This window comes from Stigmatopora nigra, chromosome 3 (genome assembly GCF_051989575.1).
Source record: "Stigmatopora nigra isolate UIUO_SnigA chromosome 3, RoL_Snig_1.1, whole genome shotgun sequence".
NCBI lineage: Eukaryota > Metazoa > Chordata > Actinopteri > Syngnathiformes > Syngnathidae > Stigmatopora > Stigmatopora nigra.
The window spans coordinates 8,665,522-8,688,205 of NC_135510.1; the positions used below are offsets into that span (position 1 = coordinate 8,665,522).

Sequence of the window (22,684 nt, forward strand, 5' to 3'; positions counted from 1 at the left end):
TCTCTCCCTACTTCTGTCATCTTGCCCAATTGCTTTTTTTCAAGTTGCACTTACAGATTTAATGTGCTGTCTTTGTCCTGAAACCCTGAAGATATCAGTTTACAGGACTCAAGAGTGGCATTTCGTGATGATTTTGCATAGAATAATTGTCCGCCATTACCTCGTAAGTTCAACTATAACATCCCAACCTCGGTAGACCAAGATTGTGATATATTCAGAAATATTCTGCATTGAAGCAGCCTTTCACTTCCCTCAAATCCCATTTGTCGTTTTTTTAGGGGCTTTTTCTCGTTCTGTGTTAAAATATCTAATTCAAGTCAGGTTGAGTCTGTTGTTGTTCTGGGGTCCAACCCTACAGATATATGTATATTCTAGCCATTATTACAGATCTTCCATTTGGAGTTGCTTATGCCGTTAATGGCATCCTACTGCTTATCATCATCATATTGTGTTGTTGATTGACAGTTGACCTTCACATTGATTTACAAGGAGCCAGCTAGATGTGGTGGAGCAATTGATTCCCTCAGTGATACCTATTAATACTAATTGGAAGGAATTACAAGGTAGAAATTAATGTGAAGACATCAAAGATGACATTTCATTAAAAGGGCTCGTGTTGACTTTTAGTGCAGAAGGGTATATTTTCCAATGTCAACCCCTATTTAGGATATGCAACTTTTTCTCATTCAGTTAGGTTAATTTTACAAGTACAAAAAGATTATTTTTTATAACCAACTTTCCATAGCAGTGCCTAAATATATGTACTTGTAAAACCTTTCTTGTAGAATATATGAATAATGGTTAGGCAAATGGTAAACTTTTTGAGGGTTTGCCTCCAAAAGTGTGTTCCTAAATGTAACCAATAAAAGGGGAATAAATGTTTGTCCTAGGTGAATAACACGCTCCGGGGATAACCAAAGCATGATATAACTGCTTAGTGAGCTGAATAATAATAAGGGCCACATGCATATTAATGCCGCACTCTGCATAATGTCTTCATGTTCCGTCTAAAAAATAACAGACATTTCCCTGTGATTGCTTAACCCTTCCTCGCTCTGATTTTACTTCTTATTTTTTTCTTTACCTCCACATTCCCACACAAAGCGAGGGATCTCCTCACCTTGCCCTCGTTTCACCCACGTGATCTTCCTCTAACTGGGTGCCACTACATTTTCCCAGACTCCACTTTACGTCACCCTATCGGAAATGCACGGTAGAGGTGCATGATCTCTAATGTGATTCTCGTTTTCACCCTTCCACTTGATTGGTACAGTAGTTGCTTTTGGAAGAACTATAGCGACATCTGCATGTGCCACGGTTACAAGGCGCCAAGCTCATACCCACCCATTTCGCTGGGCCTCCCTTGCTAGCCCGCTGTCTGTACCGCCCCCACCTCCACATCCCCTGTGGCGCTCATTTCTCAAATTACTAAACATGGCTAATTGTGTGAGGCGTGACGCTCGCTTCATTTAAATATTCTGGCTTTGGGGGGATTTGCCTTTTCATAGACGGAAAATTAAGCAAAAGGGAGGATCCGCAATTAGACACACAAGACTCAGTGGAATCAAATGCACCGTGGAATTGTTCTCCACACTATTAATACTATACGTATAGGTTTTTTTTTTTTAGAATGTGAACAAAGTATAATTTTGTGGTTCAATATTTTACTTTCCCCCTGTATCTTTAAAGGGTCATACACTTAAATCCTAGCATCTTTTAATTATAATTATCCAATACCTTCAAGCTTCACATTTGACATGTACGTAGATAACAAACTGTTGCTGGTCTTGTTCTGAAAAAGACAAAAATTAACATTTTCTCTAACATCTGATAGCTGTGAACTGAATTAAATTATGTTACTTTACTTAACTCCCAGTCTGGAGTTAACATGGGTCACACAGTATACATACATTCTACCTTTTGAGTTAAAAGATAACATGACAGTTTCTTTCATGAAGCTTTTATGCAATAATAATCTGGCATTGAAACAGACACGAAGTCAGGGGAAAAAAACTGTAATATCTGCTCTATACATGTACCACAGACAAACAGTATTACATGAACAACATATGAGAAGTTCCCAATTAATCTGTCATAAAGCTTCCGAACATGTTTTTAATTAATACTGGAAAAAAAATCAGGCACAGGTTAAGCGTTAACAAGCCTTCTGGATTGTAGTCAACTAATGAATCGCCTTTTTTTTCTATAAATATTTTACCCTTTTCTGTTTCCACCCCCTCTCTCCCAACTGCTATTTGCTAGTATGCCTTAGCGATTTAATGATATGCAAATGAAATATGCATAAAACGACTCTGCGGCGGGATGATTAAGCGCAGAGGACATTAGCCAGTGCCCGCCACAGTCTGTTTTCTCTCCTGTGTTCCGCTTCGCCAAGGCGCCAACATTGCCGTACAATTTTAAAATCTATATATTTTTTTAGTAATCCATTTAATAAGGTGGGAAATATCCACTTGAGGAAAAATTGAATCCATTCCAGGTTATTCTTGCTCCAGTTTTGTAAGATCCAGACGCAGTAAACGCAGTTGTCTTTAAGCACTTGACAGTTGGCACTGTGAAGAACAGGCAAAAATAAAAGGTTTTCCAAGGAGCCCTTCTTGTCACTGGCAGTACAGATTTCCTTTGCTTGTTTGCCAATACTGTTAATTCACTACTAGAATACAACGAAGAAAGCAACATATCCTCATTTTTGCGTTTCATTTCTTCCCCTCTTATTTTCCCTCCCTCAAACTCACATGCACACACTCCACCTCCCCTTCCAATCTGCATGCTGGTGCAAGCCCTACGTTTTTTTTTTTTTATGGTAATCCATTTGCGTAATGAAGACACAGCACAATTAACATCCCCCATGGAATTAAATAAAGAGATGATTATCCAAAGGTAATTAACGGCAAAGATTGGGATATCCGAGTGTTCATCGTAAAAGTGCTGAAAAAAATATTGTAATTAAAAATGAAATTAAGCGCACTCGTTGCGATTGCAATTATCGCGCAACCATAAAAAAAGTTCCAAAATCAATGGGCTCTTCTTTGACGATGGTTACTTCCACATTAAAGTATGTATGCCATAGCAGAGAAACAAGCACAAAAGATGGTATAATCCCTCCCTTTGGATGACTTCCTTAATTATTCATTTTCCTCATCTATGCCTCCTGCTCAATCCAGTGGAAAAGTGTTCATGTTGCATGTGGGCGGTTATCCTAGCATCTAATTAAAATTTTAATTCCGCATTCCCAATGTAAAAACAAACTTGATTGGAGAAAGAAAAATCATCCGTTACGTGCCGATGCCTAGTGCATGATGACAGCAGACCTCTTGGGATCGTAAAGCTGCTCCTTTGGATCCACTGCATTTCCCGCAACCCGGCTAAGACGGCATTGCATCTGCTTATGATACTTTAGCATAGAGAGGGAAGATCCTAAAAGGGTGGAGTTTGTTCATTTCTTTTGGGCGGTTGGCAATAATGGGCCAAAAAAGTGGCATAGATGTGGGTGTGTAAGAGCTGTCATGAGTTCCCACGGCCTCAGTTTGGGTGCAGACATGCCAGCACCTCCCCCTCGATACCTCTTGAACTCAGACTCCCTACACCTTCTGCACCATCCATTTCATTGCTGTGCCAGTCCTGCTATCTGTTGTATTCAGTCTGTAGTAACTCCTGTACACTGGTGGTATCTGCAAATATTGTTTTTCCCAAAAAAGTCCTTTCATACTTTCTCTTGGGAGTAGTCGATGAAGTCCACTTTCTTTGGCTGAGTCCTATAATCCTCAGTGGAGTCAATCTTCTTCTTCTGTTGATTGATTTTTTTTTTTTGCTAGTTCATTAGAATAGATCCAAACATTTGCATGTTTGCGTCAACAGCTGCCATTGAGCTTCTGAGAGTCTCCCAGAATCTATTTCCCCTCCTCTTCGTCAAACAAGACTGGCAGCATCTGTTGAAGCCTATAGTCGACATGGCTGCCAGCCAATGCGGTAATAGATATATATTTATGAGGTTTGGCACTGAAAGTCAACCCCTTCGATTTGACAAACATCGCATGGTGATTTTCCGTCAATGAATATCGTTGGATTACTCCCCTTATTTCGTCGCCCTGATTAGCGATGCAAATGTTGTGCTAATTAGCGATATCAGGTGGCCGCGCTCCTGTTTGTTCTTTTTTCTTTTGTTTTTGGGAAGCGACCCATCAGCCGATGACAAAATCCAACAGATCCGTCCGTTGATGGATTCTAAATTGTAATTGTGCCGCTTTGTTTATCCTTTCTTGGCCAATGTTGTAGTACTCCTGTTGGCAGGTTTTATACTCGTCAAAGCCAAATTACCGCCGCTTCCCCCAAGTCCGTTAACGCCAAAGGTAACAACAAAATGGCGTTGCCCGCCAACGTCCGTCTCTGAAACCCCACACAAACTAGCAAGGCGTATCCTGCCCAGATGGCCGACAGGGTGCCTGGCACAGAGTGCTGTGCCTCAGATGTTAGAGAGAGAGCTAGTCAGAAAGAGTAGGAGGAGTTCCTTTTGTGCCGCTGCCACACCCCCGTTATTAACAGAACAAAACAATGCCATTTTTTCAGTTTTGGAAATTTCATCTAAATAATTATACAAAGGTCTGCCCACATTTTCATCTTCCTCACAAGTGGAATGACCTTCATTGAAGTTCACCTCCTGTCTTGCGTCCATCGTTGCATCTGAAACAACTTTGTATTCCCATTGGCTTCTTCCAATGTCCACCGAAAGATTTTTGGCAGTCCAAAATACTTCATTTTGATGACACCATTTTCTTCTCAGGGGAGATCAGCCATCTCGGAAGTAGTCCTGGGAGATCTGTCCAAAATATTTTTTAAAAAGTATCCAATTCTTGAGACAACCAAAATGACAGAAGTACTTCTTCTGACTACCCGCTCCATCTAAGCACCTATCTTGTAGGGCGAACTCAAGTCTCGCTTGGTGCTACCACTGAGTGGATGGCACTGTGCCAACTTCTCCCTGCCATCAAATGCATTCGCTTTTTTTCCAATATTTGCCCATCCCCTTTCTCAGTCCCTCTCACCCACCCGCCTCTTCCTTGCTTTCCTTTTCACATGCCCGGTGCACCCATCTCGTACTGCCCTCTTTTGTTCTATGGACTTGACATTAATTAACATGAGGGTTAATTGATTTGAAAAGCGCGAGTGAATCCTGGCACGACATGTGTTTGCGGGTCGCCCTACTTCTGCGTTGGTTCTGGATGGAGAAAGAACGAGTCGGTACCCACTGTGGGTATACTTCAATGCGACAAACGCAATGTAAGATGGGTCTGAATATGTCAGTGTGAAAACGTTGAGCTCCTTAAGACTGTAATTAATTGAAATTTGATGTTTACCCGCAACAATGCGGTCCTTTGTCTTATCTCATTACGTCATGATTGTAATATTAATAGGTTTTTGACCATCTGCCTTATTGTTAACATTCATCAGAAATGCATAAGATGTATACCGATATTGTCGTAAACAAATGTGCCTTTGTCGCTTTGCCGTGCATCCACACAAAAATGCGTATTTTCGTCATTAAGCAGGTTTTCAGTGATGCATAATTAAATCTTAGCCATGTTTGCATATCTCTACCACAGCTCTCGATCCCGCTCGTTTAGTAAGACGCTGATTAAAAACCAGAGGTGTCGTTTAATTATTTAATGTCCTCCCCCGCATAAAGGAGGAGAATGCCCACTGCTGTTAATTAGTAATGCAGCCCCTTGCTTTAATTTAGTCGCGATAGAATTGCCTAATTTCGGGAAATTCATCAACATTCACAAATACCGCACTGCACAATTGGCGACAGCGTCTTGATTTAGTCAAAACCACACTGAGCAGATGAAAAACAGTGACAAAATGCTTGAGTAAATGCAAATCTACCATTCTGTTTTGTTTTCTTGCTTTAATATCACAGCAAAGCAGGCAACAAGCCGAATTCATTATGCAAATTGGCTAGTATTCGCATAATATCTTATGAGAGGAATATGCAAATGAGCCCCATAATTTATGAGCGCCTGTGCCGGTTTCATAGCGTTCTCATAACTTACAAAGCGGTATTTCCCTCCTTCTCTCTCCTCCTATCCAAGCTGGCACCACACTCATGACCACAGAACTAAACGAGCACACCCACAAAGAGGGTGCGATGACTGGCTGGGAAAAAAAACTTAGGTGCTGGATAGACGGGGTTGGCACGGGGAGTTGGAGGGTGGCAGAGGTACATTTTGAGAGGGTGTACATAAATCCACAAAAGGTTAGTAGCGGCTACTAATTCTCCCAAATGACTGCAAACAACTGGTTAATTAACAAGAAACGAAGACGCAGGATTTGACGCGGTGGACACCAATGCATCGGAGACCTTTGTTCTGGACCATTTTTTTCTAGTCACCAGCTTTTGATGAAGAAAGGTGCATGGAATATGCCAGAGAGAAATTCACAAGGAGAGGGAAGGAAAGTGTGGAGGTACGCATGTGTTGGCTAGAACCAGTTTGCGCCAGTGCCCAGGGATGCCACCACCAGCCCTGCTCGGAGACGGTATCCAACGTGACATGGATGAGACAATTGTGTTGAACTGCAGTCTAGTTGCCTGCACATCGGATTCACGATCTGGTTTCTGCATTGATCTTGTTTCATCTCATTTGTGATAATTGCCCAGGCTTGAATATTGAATCTGAGGACACTAGGATAAGGAGATAGTTGGACATGGAGGAAGACAACACCCAGGAGACTGCCTTTCAGATGTCCACATTGTTCCTGTTGATTTTGGACATTATTTTTTGGCAAAATTGATCTGTACAGATTTTCACTAAAAGGCCTGACTTAGAAATATCAATTGTTTTTGGGGGACTATGCTGGCTCTTGGTCCATTCCAAACTTTTTGTAGCACTGTTTGTACACTGGATAAACACTTTTTCTGCCCACCGAACCCTCTGCCTTAAGAGCATCTGCTTCCTGCTTATGCGACAGCAAGGTGTCCTTTTGTGTGTACACAAAAGAGTACATTTGCTTGTGAGAATTCTTATCATCGATTGGCACATTTGACTTGAACAATAACAGAAATACTTAACGACGAAAGAGGGAAACCTCAAATGAATGTACCAATTTTGCATTTCACTTTTGTGAAGATTGTTGTGATTCATATCCCTGCAATGTTATTATATTTCCAATGGATTATTTTTAAAAGCTATTATGCTTAATACATTCCTGTATAGATACTTTTCTGTTGTTATTATTTTCCAACGTTTACTGAAAGGTTTTTCTTCTCTTAAACGTTTGTTATTAAAAACCGTAAGCCATGTTTTCATTCTTATAGTTACCACGTCGCCAAATGTATCTGTCTGTGAAAATGACAAATAAAATAATATGCCAAAGTTGACAAAACTGTTGGAATGATGGTCTGCTTATTTATAAATTTCAAGCACCAAAGTGACAACTTGAGTCCAGATGTTACAAACCTTTTTCTTCAGATGGAGCTGGTGCCTCAGACCAGATGAAGACGCAGCAAATACCAGCATTATCAAACAAAACAAGAAACAGCAAGGAGAAAATTAATTCCAGAACATCTGAAATGATGTGATATATATTTAATCAAATGTACTTTAGTGGCACGTGTGTGCTTATTCTCAACATTACTGAATGTGATTGGTTCTATCGTGAATAAATCCCCATTTCAAAGGTATAAAAAGCTATACGCCAAAGTTATGATGAATAAAATAGCAGTAAAATATTAAATTTTTTTCTATTAAACATATTAACTTTATTTACTTAAAACAACGTGAATATATATCATTACACCTCTACTCTTCATTTAAATTTTAGCATGAGAAGTCAACATAAGGTTTACATATGGTTCACTATCCAGCTCAGACACCTGTGCAGGTATGTGGATACATGTCTAACCGTGTGTGTCTTTTAGTATGTATATTTTACTTCATCGATTAGCACTCGTCATGTCTATAAACCATTTGTTTTCTCATGCTTTGTGAATCATAGACACGAAGTGCCAGAGGGTAAACGTGCATGGCCACATCTCTAGTATGTATTGTGAATGACTACATTTCTCATGCTACAAATGCCGCAGTCAATGGCATTATACACAGCTAGGCATGCAAATACATCTCAGAGTCAAATCGTGAAATACACACCTTATAAAGAAAACACAGATGTGTTAAGCAATTATGTTAAGCATTGCTTGCAGTGTGCACTTACACCATTGAAAAGAAGAATACTGCATTATTCAGTGGCTGAAGTAATTAAGCGCTTTGTCTTATTTATAATTCATTGCCGTTAAACGCGAAGCACTTTTGTTGGGATAAAAGGAACTGTCACAAGATGGGATGTAAAACAAGGCAACTTGAAACTTATTCTCTGCTAAATTTGTAGGAACATTGAGGGGGAAGTAGGAAGATTACTGTACCAGAGTGTTCATACAACTTTCCTCTCCTTTGCTCAATGTGCAACAAACTCACCTTTACCACCCTTTATCTTAAAAGGAAATGAACATGACAACTTTTTAATCTCATCTTCAAGCATTCTTCCACATTTTTTCCTGATTCATATACATTCTTTGGACAGAAATGTAGTAATACAAAGTTTTCCATGAATTGATTTGGTTCAAAATCCTTCAATCAATTTTATATGATATTCATGACACATGCAAAGCAATGAGTCGCATTCATTCATTTTGACACCAATTGTCTTTGCCAGGACCTTGGGAGACTATCCAGCTGACTTTGAGAGAAAGATGGACTACACCCCAAATTGGCTCCCAGTCACAAAAAGACAGCCAACCAACCACAATGACAATCTCACCTCACCAGGTACATTTCACCTATATGAATATGAAATGCATAGCAAATATGTTACCAACAATTTTCCTGCAGAAACATTTGCTCAATTTAGGTATGAAATCAATCCAAACAAAAAATATTATATGACAATGTTCGATGTTTTTGTTTTGATCGATTTTGATTTTACTGTGTAATGCATCATTATACTCCTATCATAACACGACCATGAGTCCCAATCGTTCAAGTTGGTGTGCAAAATCATACTATATGTCTCCTAGCAATATAAAGAATAATACTAGCCATATAATATAGCAAAAGGAACTGTTTGTAGGAATGTTTTTGGACCCTTAAAGACCAAAGTCTTTTTCGTGCGCAAGAAAACCCATACGTACAAATCTTTATTTATTTTTTAAAAATCGCCTTCCAATGAATTTTTTATCATTTGCTTGACACGTGTGCTACCCCTGGTGCCCGAAATGCCACCCAAATATACTGTCCGTTCTCTGGGTAAAATCTGTGTTGCAAGATAGGGCAGGTGTCAAAGTTGGTAATCATGTCGCAAGGTGTTTGATGATGATCGCACTGTGTGCAAGCTGGAGGGAAATCAGGATCCACAGGTTATGACCACATAGCTATGGGTTGAGTGATGATGGTTGCTTAGGCTGCTGGCAAAATAGGTCACTATCAAGAACGAACGTGGCTGCTCTTTGAAGGATTTGTGTGAAAAGTGTTTATTGGGAGCTCAAAGTGGTAGCAAACAAACAACTGTACAGTTTTGTTGGAGGGTTTGACTGTACCCTGGCCAGAAAAACAATGTTCCATTACAGGTCCAATTTGGCATAATTGGTACTGGTTGATTGTTTACTGAAGTGCACATTTCCAGTGCGCAGTCATCATGGCGCCACAATATGCTTTATTTTATTATTTCCTTTGTCATTTTAGAGGGGCTATCATTTATAATTTGCCCAGCTGCATTTTTCCATCTGCACAGGCTTACCTTCAACTGGGCTCATCAGACCTACAGAAGTGCCTTTTTCTTTTGGGAATGGTCGCCAATAATGTGTTCCAATTTCCGGGCAGTGAATTATCCCAGCCGTGGATTGAGAATTTTTGCCTCTCTGTATTTATTTCGGTGTTACGGTCCTGCTTGCCTTATAGATGTCCCCACACCCTTGGCCTCTGCTTTGATGTGGATTATCATTAAGCCCCGTGCTTGCCCCCAGTCACCCTGTCAGCACCTTTTGATGTTTTCCTATGTGGCCTTCCAGATAGAATTCCTAATAAGGAGTCATTATCATTTTCATTTCTTGTTGAATGAAAAAGAGGGCCTCTGGCATTAACGCTAAAGTGTCTGGTTGGGGGGTGCAAAAAAAAAAATTGTGCTCATGACAAGTCCAAGTGGCAGCTTTGCTTAGTTAGCAACTCTGTGTGTTTAGTGGCAAAAATGCATTTCCAGTTTCCATTTAAAAGAGTATAAACAGATTGTTTGATGTACTTCTTATTTTAAAATTAAATAATTCAAGACATATGTAGCTGCACAGCTTTGTCCTCAGTCACAGTCCAAGGTTATGTTATAAATCCTGTTTGTTTTCAGATATTAGAAAAATCCTTTAAATGTTTAATCTTGCCCTGTATGTATTACTTTTAAGTTATAGAAGGATTTTTCTCCCAAGTATAGAAGTAACATCGTAAACATGAATAAGGATAGCAAACATCAGATGCTCTTTTCTTTGCTGTATGAAATATATGTAGATATGATATCTACAATGATGGGTACTACAATATTTGATAATAGTACTTATTCAGTGTGTGCTCCGAGATAAGAAATAACCTTTAGCAGATGAAATGTGGGTAAACATGTCCTTTTAAGAGCCATTTATATAAAACCCTGGCATAAATATCGTCTTTTCATGTTTTGAATTCTTACATCTGCCCCAAGCTCATTGTAGTTAATTATAACAGAAGACCTGACATTTTTTTGTTGATCTGCATATTTTTTGAAAAGCAGTGCTTGATGTAGCTGTCTGCCATTTGTGCTTTAAGAGGCTCATTAAGGACGAATGGTTGTGCTGCTTTGTCACAGTGGTGAGAGATCAAAGCAACTTCATGGTACAAAGATTTGGGGAAAAACTTGAGTACCTGGTCCAAGCAGAAAATTTGGCCGGCTGTGGTTGCACTCAAGACTAAAGTGATGACCGTAATACTGGCCCATTTAGAACACAAAACCTCTGATGTGGCAATTATACAATGGACATTATACTGTGGCCTGGAACAGTTGTGATTGAATAGTGTGCAGACCTGGTTGGGTTGGGGATCTTTATCTTGAAAGTTTTCAGAGTTGATTTAAAGCCGGCATCTCGGACAAAGGCTGTCAGAGAATATGTGTCAGCGAGGTAAAGGAACTTCAGTTTCTTGGCTTGGGGTGGAGGATTTGGGATGTTTTTAAAAAAGACAACTTGAATTTAATGTAGTAGCAAAACCAACACAGCCACATTGCTGCAGCTCAGGTAAAATGACCCTCAAGTAAATCATGTTCGCATTGGGCTATCGTCTACCTTTTTAATGCAGACATCACACAGTTGTAAAGCTTGCTCAGCACTTTAATGTTATGGGGCCTTTTAATTGGATTTCTAATGATGCCAATGGCTGGATGTAAGACTCAAGGTCAAAATCATTGGCTGGTTACTCGCCCTTAGGCCTCACAGACCTATATCTCTTCACATCTGAATGCATTTCTGGAAAATGACTAAGGCATTAAATTTATATTTATGATTTGCAGAATGTTAAGCTCTCTCTAAACCTACATGAATAAAGTATATTTTTTCTAGGTTTGTGACTAGATATTTTGCTGTCAAGGTTTTAATGGCTCAATTTACAAGATTATTCAAGGTTTTGATGGCTCAATTTACAAGATTAGTCAAAGCATGCAATGGCAGTACTTGCTGGAAATATCGTTGACTCGACTGTTGTTGACACGAACTCCCACCCTATTGAAAAGATTGTTAATTTTGTAGATAATTATTCCTACCATCTAACATCTTTAACTTGAGCACGTTTTCTCAGCTTCTATCCCCTTTTCTTTGTCATGACGTTGGTAGTGCTTTGGAACGGAGAAGCAAAGTCATACTACATTAATTTGACGCTGGCTGTTGCTGCAGAGAGCTATTTGTCTTCCTTGACGGTATCAAAGAGAACTGTAAAGCCAGGCTTTACCTACCATTCCTTTCCCTCACTCGCTCACCATGCACCACTCACAGGAAATTGCCTCATACTTCAGCAAGCAAGAGGTGAAACAGCAGTGACACCAATGCATATGTCACATTCCGGGCCTAAGGCTTCGGTTGGAGTGGTCTTTGGTCTCACATACAAATGCTGCCTTGGGACTAGTAGAACACTGCCCTAAGGAGTAGAGGGGGGCAGCGCTTCTGAAGCTGAGTTCTTGAATGTACTCTAATGACAAAGTATTACAGGCGGAAAGACTTCAGACAAGATAATGCAAGAGTGTCTATGGCAATCTTTTGCAACACTGCCATGGATATTTTACATTATTCAGTTGAGCGATCCAAAAAGTTTTATTCTTATTTTTCTTGCGAACAAATAGCATCAGAATATTTACATTTTGAAACACTCACTTCTAAAACATTGTGGCTGATTGAACACTCAAAAATGTCTGTGTCAGTATGTATGCAAATGGTTGTTTTTGTCATTGTGGCTTGCGATTGGCAGTTCAAGGCTCCTGCATTCCAGGCATCCTTGTGTGAATGAGTGGCACCAACAATGAATGAATAAATAAAAAATAAGCATACATTTTACATTATGTACAGCACTTATATTTGAAACGAGGACAAATGTTGAAAGTTCAGTTTTTTTTCAGATTGGGTCAAGTAAGAATTACAGTGGAAACCACACAATACCAGACCCACTCTCTGCGTACAGTCAGTAACTTGTATGTGGCAAAAGTCAGGATGGCTTGCCAAGCCTAAAATCTTGCACAATATCTTTGTCAGATTATTCATTTCACAACCTGAGGGGTTTTGCAGTAATTGCATTTGGTGGTTGTAATGGAACTAACAATCTAACAATTGGACTATAAAACATTTCTGTTGATGTGCGTGATTTATTTTTGTTTCTAAATCAACAAATTATTATGATGGGTATACCTCATCTCCCACCCATAGTTAGCTGGGATAGGTTAAAACACCCCTGCGGTCCTTTTGAGGATAGGCAGTGTGACAGATGAATGAATCAATGATCCAATGACTTCACTAATACTTTGTTACCACTGCTAATTATTATCATCGTTATTTATTATGTTATTATAATTATTCATATTCGGCAATTAATAGATAAACTGCCCTTTTGGATCAATCTGGTGTAATTAAGCCAAGGAAATGCGAAATGAAGGCCGAGAGTTAACAAAAAATACCTGTATAATGACACCAGAATTACAGACAGAATAATTGCAGAGTGCAGATGTGATTTTTCCATTGTAACTATTTTGAAACAACAAAACAATATAATGCTTTACAAATAGAAAATTCAGTAATGCCTTAGTTCTGGCTCATGGGGAAAAAACAAGTGATAGTTGTTTTTTTTAAATATATAATTTAACTGCTTCACATTAGTCAAACTCCTAGTAGGAATATATTCTGTCTGAAGAAGAGAATTTTGAGCATATGTCAGACATGTTTTAAAATGGCTGCAAGCAGAATAGCTGTAACCCCTTTTGATGTTTGCAGATAAAACATATAAACCCGGCAGTAGCATCTTGCCACACCCCACCCGTCCTTCTGCACATGTCTCAAGAGGACAAATGTTTACTGTTATTATAAAGCAGCCATTGTTGTGATCGCTCGTGCTGTCAGTCCTCCTCTCCTTGTTTCTGGGTTTTGTTCGTTTTGCGTTGGGGTGGGGTTGCAGGGGATGTATTTGGCGGTGGTGGGGTTGGCGGAGTGGGGTTGGGTGGGGGTGATGCAGCCTGTCGTCTCTGCAGCCCTGTGATTAGAAAAGCAGGGAGGGAGAGTGGTTCTCAGCAGGGCCCTGTTTTATATTCATCAAAAGAGCTGCCTTTGATTTGATCCTGCTTTGACATGTGACAGCATGGACTGCAGCACCACACTGCTGCTAAGGAAATCGCGCACTTTGCACCCTCTCCCTCCACCCTCTCTTTCTTCCTATTCCATCCCTTGCAAACCCCCCCCTGCCCCCCGACCTAATCATCCCCAATATTGCAGAGCGCCACTGCCCCGCTCTCCCTCCTCCAACCTTGTAGCCTATCCCTCAGGCCAAGGCAACCTCAGCTTATTAATTTCTCCATTATTATCAATACTTTCAATCTACACAAATCATCAGAGCTTCGCCAAGGTCATACAGTGCCTCTGCCTTTTTCTTGCACGTAGCATCTTCAAGCGAAAAAACAGAGGGGCGGAAAAATGATTGTTAAGATGCATAGTCTGACTAGGAGTCACAAAGAAAGAAACACAAAGCCAAATAGGGCAGAATGATGAGGACAACTAAAGTTTAACGCAAATGCCTCTTACTGGTATTGTGTATGTAATATTTACCGTATATGTAAAGCTAAGTTTTATAAATTGGCAGGGAAAAAGAGGGTTTTCTATAATTATTACTAATCACCTATTGATTTATTTGGGTTTTTTTGTATTTATTGATTTACATACAGATTTGTTTCACCAATTGGTGGAAAGGTGTCACCTTGTTTGGTTGAAATGAAATCTTGCAGCCCTTGGTGCAGTAGCTTAGAGACCAGTACTATATAGCATTGAACACTAAACTAATATCATTTGAAAGAAGCTGCAATTTCTTGTAAATAAATAAATGTAAAAATTGAATCTTATATTTTAACCCAATGAAAAAAACAACAGAATTCTTAATTAATGATCCAATATATTTCGCAAATTGCCCTGTCTTAGGATTTCCTCATGTTTTGCATTCTGGGTGACTTTTGGTTTTATAAAACCTTTATGTTGACACAGAAGCTTGTCCTATTACCACCCTCAAACAACCTGTCAGTCAATTCAGCTCTGGCTGTGATAACTCTGGCTGTGATAACTCTTGTTGCGATCCCATTCACCACACTTGTACATACACATTCACCTCCTTGTTCAAACTCTGCCCTTAATTTCACTGTGCTCTCCACATGCACATGAACATAAACACACCCAAGTATGTTTGAACAGGGCAACTCTGCAACACCGAGACTCAGCTGGTTATTAAAAGCATGAATAATTTAACAACTATTCAACATTGCAAACAGTGGTAGAAAAAGGCTATGAAATGAAAGTGGGACAGTATACGTGACTGAAGGTGCGTTTCTGGGTTGGGCTGTGTGGAGACTCTGAGGGTGTGTGTATCTGTGTGTAGACTTTGTGTTCGTGTGTTTGCTTTTGATACATGAGGGTAAAAACTAAGGCCATTGGTTTTCCTATTCTTTATCCTTCAGTGTTGGCTCTACCAAGGTTACATCTAACCAAGTTTAGATTTAGTGGCTGTGACAATGAGGGGAGCATTGTGTGCATGTATGTTTCCAATTCAAGGACTTTTTGCTTGTTGTGTGTTGGTCCTGCTCAGCAGTAGAGTGAAGTAGTATCTCATACCTTACTCTTAGATTTTGCATCTAAAGCTAAGGCTTCTATTTCTATGAATAGTGTAAATCATGTGAACAGCATAACTCTGCTCTAGAGGCAGCATCTATTTACCTGTGCTGGTAATTTATTATTATTATTTGTGTGAGCCGAACGCCAGACCTGGTATATCAAAGCCTCCAAGGTACAGTATTTGCAATAGCTGAAATAATCAGTGGAAAACTGATTATGTAGAGTTGGCTTGGGAGGAGGTCACAAATATTGTGAATAAGTTTTCTGACAGCTCTCTGAGAATTGTCAATGATGTAGAAAAGATGCCAAAGTTGAACTCTGTTTTATCAGCAAAAAGGAACCGGGAGGTCTTTTTCATATTAGGGTCTAAGTCCTTTGCGCCGTAAAGTGGGCACTTAGACCTCGTAGTATAAATCCAACCTCTCAAGCATTCTCTGGAGTTGTCTTTTTGCGGTGCGAGCACATCTAAATCTAAACTTCACAATAAACTGAAAATTACAACCCAGTGTATATATAAATATATATTTTGTGTGATAACATATATTCTTGCTTGCTGAGTGGTCGAGTTGAAGTAGGCCATAGTGCGCATTATCTGCCCTATGTTTTCAGGTCTTAAACTGAAGACCCAGTGATAACTACATTGGAGTTTTTGTTGACCTTTTTGTGTTTAGCAGACGGGACCAATGCATCTCAGAGTGTAGCTTTGCATGAATTTCCTTAGTAACATTTCCTCAATACCTACACAGATTTAATTCCAAAGTAACAACATGAACATGTCGAATTGTGTCCTCCTCTAGCATACCTGAAACCTCCCAGCTCTAAATCCTTCTTCAGTAGTGGCACCATTCAGTAGTTGGAGTCCTATTTGGCAATGAAATCGTCAATAGCGCTTGATGAGCCTGGCACTCGCATAGCAGCTTCCTCATAGCTTTGCTCTTAGCTCTATTCTTTTTACAGTTAAACTATACTTGATTAGCTTCAAATAGTTCATCTGAAGTGGGACTTCTCTTGATAACATGTCATCATGTATTTGTTAATAACTCAACAAACTTCGCCTTGACATGAATTGTTGAACACTCCCCAATTTCTGCCTTATTTATTAAAAATTAGGCAGAAATTAGGTTGCGTTCAACAACTCACTCCGAAAGCGGCGTTACACGGGTTGGTGTTAGATAAGGGAGCAGTCGTGCCAAATTCTAGGGTCTGACTGCACCAAGTGTAGCAGCATTACGCTAATGTGCCAGGTCAGTAAGCAAAGAGAATGAAAGAAACATTTGCCTTTACACAAATAAGCAAGTTTGCTCATAAAAAATCTTCATTAAGTCGCTTTGCTGTGATTGATCCATGGTTTCATGGCAGCGAAAAGTAGTAGCTTAAAGTCTGAGATACACACTTAAGTACAGTTGACTTTCCTATATTTAAGCTTGGTTGGGGTTCAGAGTTGCAGAAAGAATCTTAGGTTTAAATTGTTGGTTTGAGAGAAGTATGTTCGAACTTCAGAACGCTGGAAACAGTAATCTGGGATGAAAATGGAATGAAATACATGCGTGCTGATGTGTGACTGCAAGTTAATATTTTTCTGTAGGTCCATGCATGGTTATGCAGAGATTTGTGAAACGGTGTGAAAACCAATGAGAGAGACAAGCAGTTTGCTGGGCTGTGAGCGAGAACGAATGTTAGAATTCCGGCCTGTGTGCATCTGGTCTGGCAGTGAACGTGATTGTGTTTTGATTAGCTCTCAGTGGTGCGCCAAGTTCAGGTCTTCTTGCAAATCTCACATCCACATCGTTTTCCCAATTTGACAGCTGACAGCAGTGGAGACGGAATGTGTATGAATGAATGGCCAGCAATATACATGAACTAATTTCTTTTCTCAGCTTCGCAACCTCTCTCTTTGTTGTTCTCATTTTGTCTTTTCATAGTCAGCCATTTGCTGCCCCGGCTTTTTTTGCCTGTGAACCTTTTACATACCCATTTTCTTCAAAATTCAGTACACAAAGACTATGCTTTTGCTTTACTTTCTCCTCACACCAGTAAGTTACAACCAAGGACATGAGAAATGTCCTTGGTTGTAACTTACTGTGTAGGTACTGAAAGGGATGAATGTAGTAATTTTAGTTTTTTGTTATATCGTTATCAGTAAAATGAGTTGTATATATGTAATGCTTATGTAGAAAAGAATAGTGCTTAATCACTGTAACACAATAATTACCCAACGCAAGATGTAAAGTGTGTTCTATTCTCTCACTGTTCATTTTGGGCCATGCCAGCATTTTGCAGATGACTTGTTTTTGTTGATATTTTTGCTTAGAGCTTAAGGGAGTCTGGTTGCTGCTGTTTGTGATTTTATGTCACAGATAAATTGCATGACAGCTACGGAGCTGCATTTTATGTACAGAGTAATGTCTACTTGATTGCCCTTCGTATTTACCAAGAGGCGTTATTACAGCTATCTGACACCAAGTCCAAATTGCTTGATTTTTTAATTTTTTTTTAACTTTTTTATTACCATAATGTAGAACTGCAGTATCAATTTGCAAGAAATTGGTATTTTTGGCTGTTTGTGGTCCTTGTTGGTTTCATTAAACTGAGCCAATCGTTAGTGTAATATTGGTGTGATAATATTTCATGACCGTAATTGAATGTTTTTTTTATTTTTTGGGGATCACCAGTGAATAGGCTGTGAAAATAATGGAGATACTAACAGTAGCTGAGTATATGTTTACAGTGCTTACAGAGCATTCAATCAATGCTTCTGGTTGCTCTTTCATCAATATCAATAAAGATCCCACTCAGCTACTTTTACTATCTTCTAAAACTTCTTTGAGCAATATTTCAAGGTCATTTTAATACAGACATATAAGTATTGACTCTGGTGAGATTAATGAACCTTGATGTATGTCAGGTGGAATTAAAAAAAATAGCATTTTGGGTCTAATCTAAAAGAAAAAAATTCTCTATCTTTTCACATTGAGCCTCTCTTTTAGGTCTGTATGTGATCTGGTTTTTCGAATAAATCAACCTTATTATGGGATTGCGATGTTTACAAAAATTTGTTGGAGGAATTTCTATAAACCTGAAGTAGTTTTTATTAGTATATTGAATTATTATGTTATTGTACTCTTTTGTGACTATTGTTTTGCCTCACTATCCAGAGCATCCAATGCCAATTCAAAAGGATATATAGAGTCCGTTAAATTGGCAGATTTACAATCTTTTGTGTATTCTTCTGTTGAAAATAAATATCCGTCAGATTTTGATGTAAATGCCCTCTATATACTGAGAGTAGAAAATGTATTTGCCTTTCGTTTCAGCCAAAGCAATATCCGCTTCTTTGTGTCTTTCTTTTATAATGCCTTACAAGATAGAAAGAAAATGGTGTAGGCAGAGAATAGCCTATTCTGCAGATCAGCAGGACCTGCGCGTTTTACTTCTTGATGAAAATAAGTCTGCCTTTGTTTATTTGTAAAAAAGTGGGTTGCTATACTGCTGATGGAGAAATATTAATTAAAATTTCTACCGAAACATGACACAATCTGAACTCCCCTTTGCCTTGTGAATAGACGGTGTGTGGAATACAAATCTGCTGTGGTTGTGCAGGATTTTTTGGGGTTTATTTTGTTTTGTAGACAATAGACTAACGCAGTCATGCTACTCAAAGTTATTTGAATAGCAATCATCCCAAACCCTTTTCTAATCAGAAATGTTCTTAATGTTAAACCATGAATTGAGATGATATTATTGACTGCAGTGGTCCAGGGAGAGCAGAATAAAGGATAGCCTTATGTGAAAGGAAAGAAATAAGCGGTGGTGCAGCAAGAGTCAGGTGACAGCATGTTCTCCTCATTGCTCGTAAAAGTTAATTAAAGAAAAAAAAAGAAGGAATTTTTATTGTGCTACGCAGCTCTAGCACAGGCTCTTGGCTTCTGCTTTGTGCTTAATAACGGCCTCTACTGAAGCTGCTGTCAAGAGAGGGCCATGGCTGAATAATGGCTAACTACCAACGCGTGCACTCTGTGTGCGCACGCCTCGGTCACTTTATTATGTTTATGTTCCCGAGATTCAACTTTTGAATTCAGTTTCCCTTATTTTTCACTTAAATTGGTTTTAAAGCACGCTATGCCAACAAAAATACAAACTAACCTGGCCCTTATATACTAAAAAATATGAATTCCTGATTTATTCCTTGCTTTTGTTCTAATGGTCATGTTATGGATCATTGTTGATTATTTAAAAGGGTCAGACAACCCTGTTTAATTACCTTAAAAAATCATTTTTCAGATGATACTGTAGAATAGGGTAAATAAAAGCCAGTATTTCTGAGGAATGGCAGTCTGGCATGGCTGAAGAAATTAGATCAATGCCAACATTATTTTAACTTATCAAACGTGAGCATCCCCCTCAATACTGGCATTCAATTGAAAATGGGAAAGCAAAAATAGTCTGTTTCACCAGACTTCAAATAGCAGGACGAAATTGATAAAGAAAACCATTTGCGAATGCTCATCTTAAAGCCGTAAATGTAGTCGTATCTATATTTTCTTCCCCTTTTTCTTCGTGTCTCCTTTACGACAGGTCTCTCCAGTCCTCATTAATGCTAATTTATGCAGCCTGGCTGGCACAACACTCCCAGGGAGGGGTCCTCTTCCTTGATTACCAGCAGTGAGGGTAGGGCTATGGGAAGCTGGGGTGAGGGTGACCTGGACAGACACCTCATTTAATTTAATACATTGGAGCATGCAGAAGCGGGGGAGTTGAGGCGAGGGAGGGAGATAATCAAGAGGCCGGGCCCTTATAAATGTGCTCTGAGATGATAGAAGAGATTGGATTTGGAAACGAAGAGCAAAGCCAAGCGGAACATAGTTGATTGATTCCATTCAAGTGATCGTACCCACTGATGGGGAATGAGTTATTTTATTTATTTTTCTCCGTGAAGAGGGTCTGATCAAAACCCTCCCTCCACCCATTTTTTCTTTTTATAAATTCATCAGGAGCATTTTCATTACCTATTCCTTGTTCAGAAATGTTACCCTTTGTTCCCTTTCCCTTAAACAGACAATTTTATGTTTGTCTTGCTAGAAAATTGAATCCTCTTAGTAAGTATATTGCAGCATTAAAAATGATATCCCTTCAATGAATGTTCTTTAGTGGTGAAAAAAAATCTTAACTTTACCAGGCACCTGTTTTTTTTCTTCTCAATCAACCCTGATTGCGAATTCAATTATTTCAAGCAGTTTTTGGGCAGCCTGCTTGTATTATTCAACAGTACTGAAACGTATGCCTAAAATTGCATATCTAACATCACTTTTTGGACTTATGGGAATAATGTGTACTACAGAGTCCCATTATTTTCTTTCAAATACAATAGAATGTTTAATAATATTTCGCCAGATAATTAGTAACTTGAAAAAAAATATCTGCCACTAATGGTTCAACTTACTGGTTGCTACAGCTAGTATCAACTCATAATTGATTCATTCAATTGTTTCAGTTGTATATTTTGGTGTTGCTGCTCGTAAAACCGTTTAAATAAACATGAAATGACTGTTGCAGTTCATACGAACTATTAATATTTACCCATCTTTTTTACGCCCCAAAAAAATCTGTCATTTTTACTCATACCGATGTAAAACCACAGGGTTTCAATGTCATAAAAATCTAAAAAGATTAAGTGAAGGTTAAAATGTCACATTGACAGACATAATTTACTCCGAGTGCAGTCTCCACAGTCCAAGACCTCCAGAGCCTGAACAGCCCCACTTTTGGGTTAGATGAGTGACTCATGTACAGTGCAGTTGTGCTAATATACTATTTACATAACCTGATAGAATTAATTAAATATTGTAATTTTGGGATTAAATGGGGACGATGTCATTGTTTTTGATAGTAATGGATTTACAGCTCTTTAAAAGCCCCTCATTTCAGTCACTGGCTGCAGTTGACGGTGCTAGACTTCCAATTACTTTTGACTAAGAGAGAGGCTGGCAGTGAATTATTGCTATCAAGCCTCCCAGTCAAAATGTAGTGGATGTCTAGTGCCATCAATGGTACTGAAACATACGCATTCACAAAAAGACCTCCCAGTTTTATTGAATTGGATGTCTTTAGAGCAGGTTTAGGGAACGTATGGCTTGGGAGCCATATGTGGTTCTTCTCCGCTTATAGTGAAGGATCATGTTTCATGCTATTGGCACTTTCCAAATTCCAATGGATTGGGCATTCATCGCTGTCAATGGCAGTCTATGATTTGAATAATATGCGTTTAATTTGAATCCTGTTCAAAATAAAGATTTGTCTGATCGCTGATCATTAATTCAAACACGTTATAGCACCTGTATGTAATCTTAGGAGCACGACTTTAACTCCTACGCAGTCAGCTGAGGCTTTAAATGCCAAACGCTCTTCCGCACACTCCACACTGTGACGAATGTCAGGAAATCAGATGGTGGCCATGACAGACAGATTAAAATGGTCTGCTGCTTGATTCAGCCTTGTCTCTGCTGCCTAATGGTTTAATATGATTAAAGCAAACAAACTAAGCATTATTAGATTAGTCAAAGAGGACATGGAGACTTTGTTGGCGATTATCTTTTCTTTTTAATGAAATGCTGCTTGAAATTAACATAGCTCCCACTAATTTGATTTCACATTGCCCCGGGAAATGCCAGACCGTTGTGGTTTTCTTTTCGAATTAAATGCTGGAGCAAAGGAAACATGACCATTTCTTTGTAAACTTCTGCATCAGATGGAGATGCTGCATGTGCATTGGATGCAGCTGCAGGTTGGGAAATCTGTGATTGGGAAGACAAAAGATGTATTATAAACTCAAAAGGACGTTAATGAATAGTACTGTATATGTATTTCGTGGGAAACATTGATGAAAGAAGTCATGTGTTTTGACATAAGGGGGACTAGTGTGCATGTGTAATTGAGTGTTTGCCCGCATTGTTGTTGAAAAAAGGCCTGTCAGCATAATCTGCCTCCGCAAGGTTTATTAATTGCATTTAAGATTGGATGCAATCTAGCTGAATCAGAACTTGCTTTCCTCAGCTTTTACGATACAAAAGGCCTTGTCGTGTCAAAGGCTTTGCATAGGTTATTTTCAGTCCTGTTTTACCTTTACCTTTGAAAGTTTGGCCATATTGTGGCTTATTCATTCATTCATTTTCTGAACCGGTTATCTTCACGAGGGTCACGGGGGGTGCTGGAGTCTATCACAGCTAACTATGGGCAGCAGGCAGGGGATACTCTGAATCGGTGGCC

The 22,684-nt window shown here is 39.1% G+C and overlaps 1 long non-coding RNA gene across 1 annotated transcript in view; it reads left to right on the forward strand.

Annotated features, from left to right (window-relative positions):
• Nucleotides 1-22,684, forward strand: part of LOC144194621 (uncharacterized) — a 98,488-nt gene that overhangs the window by 23,461 nt on the left and 52,343 nt on the right. Inside the window, exons 5-6 of the long non-coding RNA XR_013325934.1 lie at nt 4,799-5,295; nt 8,725-8,837. This is a non-coding gene — a long non-coding RNA (uncharacterized LOC144194621). The remainder of the gene's footprint in view (nt 1-4,798; nt 5,296-8,724; nt 8,838-22,684) is intronic.